Here is a 12,274-nt window from a genome sequence, read left to right as displayed (position 1 = left end):
AGAAAACCGGCAACATCGGAAAACCCCAAATACCATTATCAGTTATGATAAGATTCAACCAGTTACCGGATCGGCGCAGTAGAGTGAACAATTAATTATTTGTGCTCAAGTCCACGCGAATGGGACTGTACCGTAGTGATCAGTTCTGAGACAGCAGATGTTTTTATTTGGGATTACAAGAGGAAATGTCTGTTCGCCCTTTTATTTGCATTTTGGAAGATGTTCCTCAGGGAAGTAAACGTGTTTCTCTTGTCCTTCTGTTGAAAACGACTACATGAAAGAAGTGTGCAGTAAGTAGATTATTTTACTGTAGATTTTGTATAGCAAATCGGCTTATTGCAATCGTCCTTATATTATCACTTTATCTACAGTCCTAAAAATTTCTACATGATTTTTCCCACAGCCTGAAAAAAACCCAGTTCCAAAGTTTATATACATATAACGGTGACATGATATGATAAGATATGTGACAGTGGTGTATAGACGTTAAGAGTTTATTTTATAATTTAAGGAAATAGTAGAGGAATTAACAGTCTGAAAACGGAATAAATCGATTAACATAAGTAAAGAAATTCTAATTGGATATTCAGTTTAACTTTTAGTGAATTATTTTAAAGATAAGAGTTTATTTTCTAATTTAAGGTAATAGTAGAGGAATTAACAGTCTGAAAACGGAATAAATCGATTAACATAAGTAAAGAAATTCTAATTGGACATACAGTTTAACTTTTAGTGAATTATTTTACAGATAAATTTAGTAAAATATTACTCATGTACATGCTGAGGTAAACCACATGTTTTTGGGGGCAAGTCACATTTTGTAACTTTTGAGGAAAATGGGCCTAAAGTTTCAAAGTTATAACGTTTATACTTTTTTATTTAATTTAGCTCTGAAAACGTTATTGGGAGGGAAAGACACATAACATTTTTGTGGCAACTCCTGGTAAAAATTAAAATACTCCTTCCTATTAAATTTTTAACTTTTCTAACACTTGCCCCCCTTTTCCACTTAAAAAGGGGGTATTTAGGAATGGAAGAAGGGGTTTAGTGCTGTAAAACAATACAAAAATATTATTATGTAAAAACAGAACTTTGTTTGAACATGATACCCTATGGAATACCTTTAGATAAGATTATTGCACAATAACAAACTCTTAACAGTAATAAATACTCTTATAAAAAGGTAAGTTTATAAGTCTTTTTGTTTTGGCGGTTACTAAGATCTAGTTTTATTCAAAAAAGGAAAATATGATCATTATTTTAAAAGCTTAAAAGTGCTAAAAAAAGAACAGTCTATTTTTAGTTTTTATCAGTCTTACCTCAGTGATAAACTTGACACAGTAAAAAATACTGTTGTTAAAAAAGCAACATTTTAGTACTTTTGCTTTATCTTAAAACAGTTCTAAAAACTAAATAAAATCTACTAATAAAAAAATTACAATCTTATTATTATTTTCAATGCTTGAAAAAGGTTAAAAGATACAGTCTTCGTTACATTATTTATCAGCCTTTTCTCAGTGTATCTATGTTAAAATTTTTACTCTGTTTCTTTCTGTCTTCACTCTTTGTTCCTTTGCTCTTCCTAATTTTGTTTCTGCTTCTTGCACCTGGTACCTGTTTACTTGTTCTTCGATTACTCTCTGATGAAACTACTGGTACTCTCCTTTAACATATTTAAGTTGTGTTTTCAGATTGTTGAGTTTCTCTTTGATTACAGTCCCATACAGGTTTTTCTTACTTACAATGTAAACATTCATTAAAACGTTTTCAAATAATGTTCTATGGTCATTTTCGTTCTTATTCTTAGCTGTTATTTCTTTTCTTTCCTGCTTTGGATGGTCATTCCCTTTCTTATTTTCAGCTTTTGTGCATTTTCTTTTCTGCTTTACATGGTCACTCCCTTCCTATTCTTAGCTTTTGTCTTTTCTTTCCTGCTTTATCAAGAACACCTTTTTAAATGGTGTGTTTTCATCATAGGTCTCTTTGTATAAGTAGCTTCCGAATTCGTCCACTCTTATCCATTTTATACCGTCACGGAATCTGATATTTTCTTCGAGAAGATCGTTCTTTCTTTTTTTAGACCTAGTTTGTCAGCAAATTCTTCAAAATATCTAAAATAAGATGACATGTCTACATCTAAGTTTTTCTTGGCTGACTTATATGTGATTTCCTGGTACTGTTTTGGTATATACACACTTTCGTGTTTTCTGAGTTCTTTTTCAATGCGTCCAAAATCACAGTCTGAATCCAGATAGCTATGGCCAACTTTAGGAAATTTATGATCAATTATTTTAAACATTTTTTGGGCCACCATATACTGATAGAATAGGATTAGCAAGAAGTTTTTATTTTGTCCTGAGCAGGAATCCTACCATATTAAGTGGTCAGAATTTATTAAGAATGTATCTAGTTCGAATAAGGTGAGCAAGGAACTTAGCACTTCGTGACTGCCCCGATTCGCAACATCTTCAGTCCAAGTACAAAAGTTTGATTTTTCGGTTTCTTTAGTAATGACATGTACTTCTAGGTTTTAAAACCATAGCTGTCTTAAGTAAAATGCTTTTGACGTTGTTATTTTAGGTAGTGGCATGGTTTGCTGTAAGTCCACAGTCATAACAGACTTTTTCAGTGGTTTTCGCTTTTTCCCTATCCTTTTTTTGTAGTGCAAATGCCTCTTTGTAGTTTTCTTGATGTTCTTCAGTATTTTCTCCCGCGTCACATGTGGAACAGGTGTCACTTTGTGGATGACCAAATGACAAATTAAAATCCCTGTCGAATATTCTTCAGTAGAAGCTGATTTTTACTCTGAAATATTCAAATTTGTTTTAAAGTTCACACAAATCTATATATAACTTATGCGTCTTAGGAATATTAAGCAGTAGAGAAAGATACTTTTATGTAAACCACAGATAAGACATAAGATCTTTATTGCTGTTGATCATATATACAATGACATAAGCATTTTCAATACACTTTTTAGTATAAAACATACTAGTATAGAAACAATCATTATTGAAAACCACAAAACAGATTTAACAGACTCAAAAACATTTACCTTACAGTTGTAAAATAAACACATTTTAAAATTAAACCACAACAATTTAAAATTAAATATTGACATCCATGTTGACATAGATGTTGACAAACCAACAATAATCATCTGTTCTCAGTGGATAAATGGGGCAAGTGCACATAAAGTACTGAAAAAGGGGCAAGTGCCCAAAGAGTAAGTGGATAAAGGGAGTAAGTGCAATTTTAAGTGGACAAAGCGGTCAAGTGAAGCACTTACCTCCTTCATCCACAAAATTTGAGTTCAGTTTCTGCACTAAACCTCCTAAATTCAAAATCTATCTCAGCTGTTGCAGTTAGGACAATGAGACCCAGTGTATCATATAGAGGATCGCTTACCCTCTTCTTCCATGCATCTAACTCAATTTTGCCAAATATGTTACCCCCTTTTTCCTTCAACTGTGATTTGTAACTGTTATAGCTGGAGATGGTAGAGAATCATAACTAATCATTCATTACACGTAATGACTGTTTGGTTTTAAAATTGGTTTGTGTAAAGTAATAGAATCAAGTTTTAATTTAATACAACAAACACTAGATGACAGGATGTGAGTCCTTAAGTGACTCCAGCAGTGACAGGCAGTGATCAGTCTGTTGCCTATAAGTACTTGCAGGGACAGGTCAAGGTCATACATAACAGCTGATCTACACTGTCTTCTGCTCTGTAGGCTGTCTGCAATGTTTTCATCCTGCTTGTTTACATTCTCACTGGTGCAATAGTTGGACATTTAATTTAGACAGGGCTACTGAATATAACTGGTTACAATTAATGCAAACAAATATGTGTTATAGCACCTAAAATATCTGATTTTGGTATTTTGCTCCACTATGAATTAAATAAACTTACTGAACAAATTGGTTAAAGCACATCAGTCGAAAAAATTGTATCTTCAATAGGTCACATCCTCGGTCAATGGAATGATAATATTCTTAGAAGTGTTGAACATAAGATACAGTTAAGGAACCTAGAAGACAAATATGACCCCTTAGAATCTAAATGCAAAAATGAGTCTCCAAAAAATAGGTCTCTCGTAGAGGAAATCTAGTTACTGGAAAACAGCTTGGCTGAAGGTATGACTCATAATTACTAAAATTCGGAAGAAAAATGTAATGAAAATTATCATGATCTCAATTCAAAGATATCTACAAAAACAGATGAGATAAGTAAATTGATGGGTAAAATAAATAATCTAGAATTATGTTTAAGTCAAAGTGAAAGCAAGCGCAAGGGGTTGGAAACACTTAACTGTATATTAAAATCAGACTATGATGTTGCTACAAAACTGTGTTTCCAACACAAGAAAGAACTAACAGACAGCATGGAGTGGCTAGATAACCTAGTAATCAACACTTATTTACAAATATTAAACCTGGAGCTCACGCACAAAAATTCTGGTATTTACCTGATTCTGGTATCTGCAGCCCGGCGGGTGTTGTGTGTGTGCAGGTCCCTACCCCTAACATTATCACTTGAAGTATGTATAGAAACACCACAGTGATTATGCAGAGCTCAATAAAGGCATATCTACAAGTTTATCTAGGCTGTAGACCAGCTAAAATGTGGACACACTTTTTTTGAAGAATAAGGGTTCTTTGTAGATTTGCTTTACTAGAGTTGCCCCATGCTGAAAGACAGTAGCTGAGGTGAGACTCAAAAACGGCATAGTAAGCAGTAGTTGCCGTGTTTAGATCACTTAAAGACTTAATTCTCTTTACAAGATAAAGTCCTGTGGCCAGCTTTTTGCAGATATTGTCAACACGTGTAGTCCATTTTAGGCTGTTGTCAATTTTAATACCCAAGTATTTGGCTTCATTCGATGATTCAATGTTTGGCAGCACTCCCACCTCCTCTTTTCTGCAACCCATGACGAGCTGCTTACATTTACTCTCATTTACCACTAGATTGTTGTTATGGCAGTACTGAACAACCATCTATCTCCATTGCTACATGGGCTGAGACTTCTAGGCTACCAGGTGTGGAGTCACTGAGGAGGAGTGCTATATCGTCTGCAACATTATGGTTGTTGAATATTCTTCCAAGTATTTAGGGAGGTCGTTAGAAAATAAAATAAAAAGGATAGGTATTTAGATGGATCCCTGTGATACACCTCTTAAGACTGGAAGCGGTTTGGATCTCACTATTCGATTAAAGCCCTTCTCTGTGTATTTTAGTTCAACCAGTTGTTGCCTGTTTGACAGATAACTCTTGAACCATCTAGCTGACGTGCCACATATACCGACTGCTTCTAATTTATTCAGCAGCTGCGTATGGTGAAGACAATCAAATGCCTTACTGAAGTCTAATAGTATAGTAGTAGCTGGGTTGCCATCCTCCAATTGATCGATTATAAACTCTACCACGTCTATCACAGCAGTGGTTGTAGAACGTCCTTTTATGAATCCATGCTGGTACTTTGTAAGTAGATCGTGCTTAAAAAGGTGATTCATGAGTCTGGATAGGACCACCTTTTCAATTACCTTGGATAATGTTGATATTAACGATATTGGGCGGTATTTACCCACTTCCCTAGCACTACCTAGCTTGAGAAGGGGTATAACTTTGGCTAGTTTAAGCTGTGCTGGAAACTTTCCTTATCTAAAAGACATGTTGATGATTAGTGTTAGTGGGTAGGCAAATTCATTATAACAAACTTTAAGGAGCTTAACACATACATTATCAATTCCCGCTGAAGTTTTATTTTTTAATGAGGAGATCACTTTCCTTACTTCTTTGACTGTCACTGGGTATAAAAACGAAACTGGAGTCTCTTGGTATGGGGGCAATTATCATAGGGTTTGGTTTAGGATTTGCAGCAAGAGTATTGTCCGCTAATTTTATGAATACAGAGTTAAAACAATTAGCCATTAATGGGGGGTCACTGATAATCTTAAATGGCAAACTCACATTGATTATGCTGCTTCAAAGATTGCTCGGGGCATTTTCTTAATTAGATCTCTAAAGGGTGTTATTTCCTCAGACCTTCAGCTGCAGATATACTATGCTTATGTCCACAGTTGTCTAACCTATGGGATTGTTTTGTGGGGTTACTCACAAGCTGCAAGCAAGCTATTTATTCTACAAAAAAGAGCTGTAAGGCTGCTATGTAATGTACGAAACCGTGAACACTGTAAACCTCTTTTTATAAAACTTAATATTTTAACACTGCCTTCTATTTATATATTATATGTGCTCCCGTATGTAAAAGATAATTTTAACTACCTCTCTAACCATAGTAATATCCATAGTTACTATACACGTAATAGAAATAACCTAGTAATAACAAAATGTAATTTTTCAAGCACCCAATCCAGTTTCAAGTATCAAGGAATTAAGCTGTACAATGCATTGCCTTCAGATATAAAAGAATTAAGTAGAACTAATTTTAAGAACTATGTAAAAAAATTGTTACTCAAATCTTGCCTGTACAGTGTCAATGATTTTTATACTGTATTAAGAGAAATTTAGAATAGACTATTTTAGCCTAATTATTTGACGTTGTTATATGTATGTACATTACATCTTGACAATAAATGATTTGATTTGATTTGATAACCTCACCCATTGGATCGAGCAGTTCTGTAGGATCTTTTGAAGTTTTACACTTTCTCTCCTGGTTTACTACTGTCCATATAACTTTTGATTTATTGTCAGAGCGAGCAATTTGATTGGCAACTTTCTGGCGCCTCTGTGTCTATAGTTTTTGATCATAGTTATTTTTTTTAAAGCTACCTCTTGCTTATGTTCTAGCATACCAGTGAGATCATACTGAGCTTGTGCTCTCAAAAACTCCTCCCTCAGAATTTCTGTTTCAGTGTCTGATATCTTATTTTTTGCCTTTAAGTTGGGTTTTTTTACATGGACATACATGATCAATTACCATACTAATTGTATTACTAAAATACTTGTAATAAGCATCGGATGTATTTGTAGAATCATGCAGTTCCTGCCAAACTTCCTGCGCCAGTATGGCACACCTGTTAAAAATGTCTGACCAGGATCATACAAGAGAAGTGAAGAAGTGGACAGCGGCAGCCATATTGGTCTCTACTCTTGCCTGATTTTGTACGCAGTACGGGGCTGCACTACGACTCATGCAATATATTAAATCACTCAAACGCAGCTAAAATGATTGATAAAACCAATGCAATGCTACAAACAAATTTCGATCTTTGTTTGAAGTTTATTTTTGAAGATGGAAGGGTCGTGAAGGAAACAGGATTTAGCCATTACAATACAAATTTTGGTCTATATGAAATGAAATCTAGTCAACAAAAAGAGAGGCCGAGTCACTGATGCATACAATGATACAGAAAACGAAACAATCTGGCAGTTAGTGCAGAATAAATGGAAAAAGTAGCAGAAGACAAAAGTAAGAATGAATAATACCACAAAAATAAAAAATGTAATACAGAAAAAGTTGTACAGGACAAGTTTAAGAGTGGTGTCTGTTTGGACTTGAGGTATCTATGTCTTCTGTGTGTCGACTGGGAGTACCTTTTAAGTATGTAGTGACAGATCTTGTCGAACTGTCTTCTGATTTGACATTTGAGGATAAAATGTCTGTGGTCGCTGGAACTAATGACATGAAATAATGATTTATTCCAATAGTTGTATACACATGATTAACAAAACTTAAAAACTCTGGAATGACTGACCACTTTTACAAGTAATGTGGTCAGTTAAAACACAAAATATAAAAACAAAGTTACTTCTTGAGTCCAGGTCAAATTGTCATGTTGCTGCCAGTTGAGCTGCACTCTGTGGCGTCTGTCAGACTTAGCTGACTCCATTCCACTAGATAAGACTTAATACAAAACATAATTGCTTAATAACTAAACCTACAGTATACAAATTATGTATTACTCAGAGTACAAAATATGAAGCCACAGCTAATTATAATAAAAACAAAAAAGTTCTTAAAATAATTTATTTTACATTAAAAAGAATAAAAATATAATAGTTAAGCATTTAGGCCTACATCTGTTTAAAAAAACCCAATATCGTGATGACTAAACAAAAAAAATTTTACTTTCAGACAAAAATGCTTTATATTACTAGTTTCTTTAATATTTTGAGGTAATCTATTAAGAAAGATGGTCCACTATACATAAATGAAATTCTTTTTTAATGATTTATTAACTTTATGAATTCTGAAATTTCTTCTATTCATACTTCTAGTTGCATATAAAAGATCAGTAATTCCGGTATTCCCACTCCATAAATAAAAGAACCTTAAATACATATAGATGTTGAATAGGCAGTATTTTACAAAGGACAACTGTCTCTCTTTTTCTTACCTAGTATCATTCGTAGAAAGTGATTTTGAACAACCCTTAGTTTGTCTATTAAATACTTATGTGTTCCTCCCCAACAAACTAATCTATATTGCATTCTAGAATCAATTAAATAAAAATAAAAATATCTTAATAGGACTTTGGAGCAAAAATTTTTCAAAAAGTAGAATTTCCTAATCGATGATTTTAGTTTTGACAAAATTTCTTTAATATGCGATTACCAATTTAGTTTTTCGTCTAATGTTACTCCTAGATATTTGAAAGTCGGCGTTTTAGTGATGTTATCGCAACAACGATTTACCATTAAACAATCTGTATCCTGATATTTTAAATCTGTTACCAAGTCAAATCCCTTAAAGTTGAAATTGTCTTACTTCATACTTTGTCTTATTAACATTAATGAAACACATTCAGCCTGACGGAAGACGTCAATACATTCCGTACTTGCAGCTGATTGAGATGTTGCTTCATTTACAGATGTGGTAGTTGTCTTAGTGCCTGACAGATACAACATTACATCTTGTGATAGAAATATATCGTTTTGTAATACACACGTCTTAACAAAACGTCTTTTGTCTGTGAAGAATGTTGATGTTCTCTGTATGGATTTCTTAACGAGGAAGAAAGAACCAGTCACGGACTGCATCTTAACAGTAAGGGGAAAACAGTTTTCCAATAAAACAGCAAGTTCATTTTGTAAAGATCAGGTGAACACACAACTGTGTAATCCAGTATCCCAGGACCCTGTGTGTGAGGGAGCCCAAGGTGCTATGCACGTGCAGGATGATATTTTGTGCTCATCACCAAAGAACGAGTCGAATGTGGCATTTGTCGGACATAGGGTATCATTGTTGACTCTGTACCCTCCTCTACTGCTGCCTGGGGTATCGGTTGGGACCTTAGTCACTCCGCGTGTTGCAGGGAACAGTATCACCAGTGCTTGGAAAGGATGGTAAACTCCAGAAAGTAAACAATGAAAGGAACTAAAATCAATCTAAAGTCTCTGACACAAAGGATTTGATATTAATTAATCACAATTGTGTTACACAAAATACAGTTAAGGTGGTTCACTCAAATATGGAAGAAGCTCTTGAGCAGAATAAAACAAACACAAAAAATAGTCTTTGCACATTTGTATATCAGCTGATTTCACCAACACAAAGCAAATGAGTACAGGGGTTGCGCAAGTCTTCAGAAAAAAAACCCTTCTTTCTGGTTGCCTGAGTAATCATTTGACTTAACCCAGCAGGGATCACTTCTGGTTGGTTTATACCTTCCAGTTGAACCTACCACTGGGCACAGCAAAAACCGATGTGTCACTTAAATCTGGACAACCTTACGGATGTCCAGGAGCAGCACATCACGAACCGCAAATGTCGAGATTCTAGGGTGCAAGGGCAATTCGTTAGGTCTAGTCTACTGCAGGAGATGACTGTTGGAGTTTGGTGGGGTTCGTTCCCTAACTATCAGAGGTTCTTGCTAACCTCAACAAGGGTGTGCCACTCCCTGCCTGCTTTGATTGGGGAGACTGATTCAGAGCTGGCCTCCCCTTCTTTCGGGGGGACATGACTTTGAGATTAGTGCCCTAATTCTTCATCATAGGTCTCGATAGGAGGCTCCCCCTAACCCCTAACCTTAGCGTTTCTGAATATCCTGTCACTCTGGAAGCAGCGCTAAGGTTCTTACAGGACTAATTGCAATTTATAAGCTTCTTGTCCTAAGAGAACAAAAAAAATCATTTGACTTACCAGAGCCCGGATGGAGCAGGAATTTGTTACGGCTTGACAACCAAACAGAAATATTTTCACAAACCTCTGACTAAGTATCATAATCAAGCCTTTGATGATTTAACTCACTTTTGACTTTGTGCAAAAGAAATTCCAGAAGCCCATATGTTCCCCAATGGGATGTGTTAGGGATCAAATCCCTGTAAGACACTTTGTTTCCAGAATTGCACATTTCCAACGCGGTACAGGAGCCGCAGTTTGTATTATTGTGCACGAAGGAAAATCTACATGCAATAAAAAAATAGACAACATTTGAATCTAATTGAAAAACTGGAATATGAACTGTACATGGCTATGGAACAACCAAGACTCTGTGGGCTGCTTGGAGGGAGAGGAGCTCCGATCAGATGCTAACCAGGACAGCGATTGCTGCCAACTCCTGACCACAGGCCACCAGACCAGCACGTCTTGTCTTTTGGACGGATTTCAGTCCTCCAACACTCCAAATAGCGAAAGAGGAAAATCAAAGACATTTTGGTTGTAATTTAAGAATTTGTGAACAAAAAAATCTTAAGCAGTCATGTTCTTGGAAATTCGGCTGATGCTTTGGGGGTCCTCTTAACTTCACTTTAAACTTATTAGTCAAACAAAAAGAAATTCCAATTTAAGCGAATCCTCAATTCATAATATACTACAAAACGTAACAAATCATTAAAAATCTTCTACCAGAATATAGAAAGTTTTATGACACGTGCAGAAATATTGTAAGTTATTTTGGATGAGTTAAATTCAAACATAATAATTTTATCCGAACATAATCTGAAATCAAAAGAAATAGAAAGACTATATTTAAATAACTATGTAATCAATGCTTGTTACTATAGAGATTCAACCTCAAAGGGCAGTGTCGCTTTACTTTCACACACGTTTGAAGTGGAGGCAGGTGGTCATCCCGGCAGACACTGGGCTTTTAGAAGATGACAAATTTGAATGTTGTGCAGTGAGGTATTCTGCTGAAAACTGTAAATTTATACTATTAGGGATTTATTGATCACCCAACAGTAATGAATGCTTTTGAATTTGTAGATAAATTAAACCTTTTAATTGTCTTTATGTTACAAAAAAGTAAAAATCTGACTATTGCAGGTGACATAAATATTAATGTATTAATCAATTCTAAATAGCACCAATCAATTTTTATAAGCGAATATTGAATGCAGATAACAATGCTAAAACGACTTGGCAAATATTAAACTCAGAAATTGGAAATTTATACAAACAACTTTACAAAATTACTTTGGTGAACATGAGATAAGTGGTATTCTTGATTATTTTAAAAGTAAACCCTCAAGTGGATGTGATGAGATCCCAATGACAGTGATAAAAGCAGCTAAATCACAATTGTGTAGTTTTGGTTCATTTGGTTAATTCTTCTCTAGTGTCAGGCATATTTCTTAAGAAGCTTAAACTATCTAAAATAATACCTATACACAAAAACCAAGTGAATAGACGATGAGATCCTGGAAAGTTATTTCCACTGTATGTCTGAGCATCTTGATGAGCAAAATGTTTTTTTATGCGGACCATCTTCAACACAGTTAATCACATATAGTCCAGTTACCGCTAGTGAGATCACAAAGGTTTCCTCATTTTCAAATAGTAATTATGTTCTCTTGTGTGTGAGTAACAGTTCCGATCTCACCAGGGAGGATGGGGATCGCACTGGAGCTTACTTTGTATTGACCGAACAAATAATCATGGTTATCACTTTGATTCACTTAAAGGCTCAAATAATAGTTCTGTACACAAAATTGCGGAACTTCTCTAAATACCCCCTAGAAATCTGGTTGAAGCAGAGTGCTTCCAACAAAGAAATACCTACAAATGTGGAATAAATGTTCTGGTTAATGCTAAACATATTCTCAATTATTTCTTTTACAAAGGTGAAATGGATGGCATTTCTTTACAACAATGGTTAGATCACAATTTTGTTAACATTAAACCAACCATTTTCAATTATGAGACACCTAATGCCAATCCAATTGTAGAGAAACTAGGTGACAAGATTAGCTTTGAGACATAATTCCTCAAGCGATTGGACTGCTACGAAGCGTCGTTTTAGTAATGCCCGCTCTACATTTACTTGTGCATGCGGTGCCAGTGCAAGTAAAATCATCGCTAGC

At 34.9% G+C, this 12,274-nt stretch overlaps 1 long non-coding RNA gene across 1 annotated transcript in view; it reads left to right on the top strand.

Moving 5' to 3' along the window:
• The first annotated feature begins 53 nt into the window (after positions 1 to 53).
• LOC124368841 overlaps positions 54 to 12,274 on the top strand; it is a 46,439-nt gene continuing 34,218 nt past the window's right edge. The window contains exon 1 of the long non-coding RNA XR_006923013.1: positions 54 to 290. This is a non-coding gene — a long non-coding RNA (uncharacterized LOC124368841). The remainder of the gene's footprint in view (positions 291 to 12,274) is intronic.

This window comes from Homalodisca vitripennis, chromosome X (assembly GCF_021130785.1).
Source record: "Homalodisca vitripennis isolate AUS2020 chromosome X, UT_GWSS_2.1, whole genome shotgun sequence".
In the NCBI taxonomy this organism is placed as follows: Eukaryota; Metazoa; Arthropoda; class Insecta; order Hemiptera; family Cicadellidae; genus Homalodisca; species Homalodisca vitripennis.
Note: the sequence above shows the minus strand (reverse complement) of the source record. Positions and strands in the feature narration are given on the sequence as shown.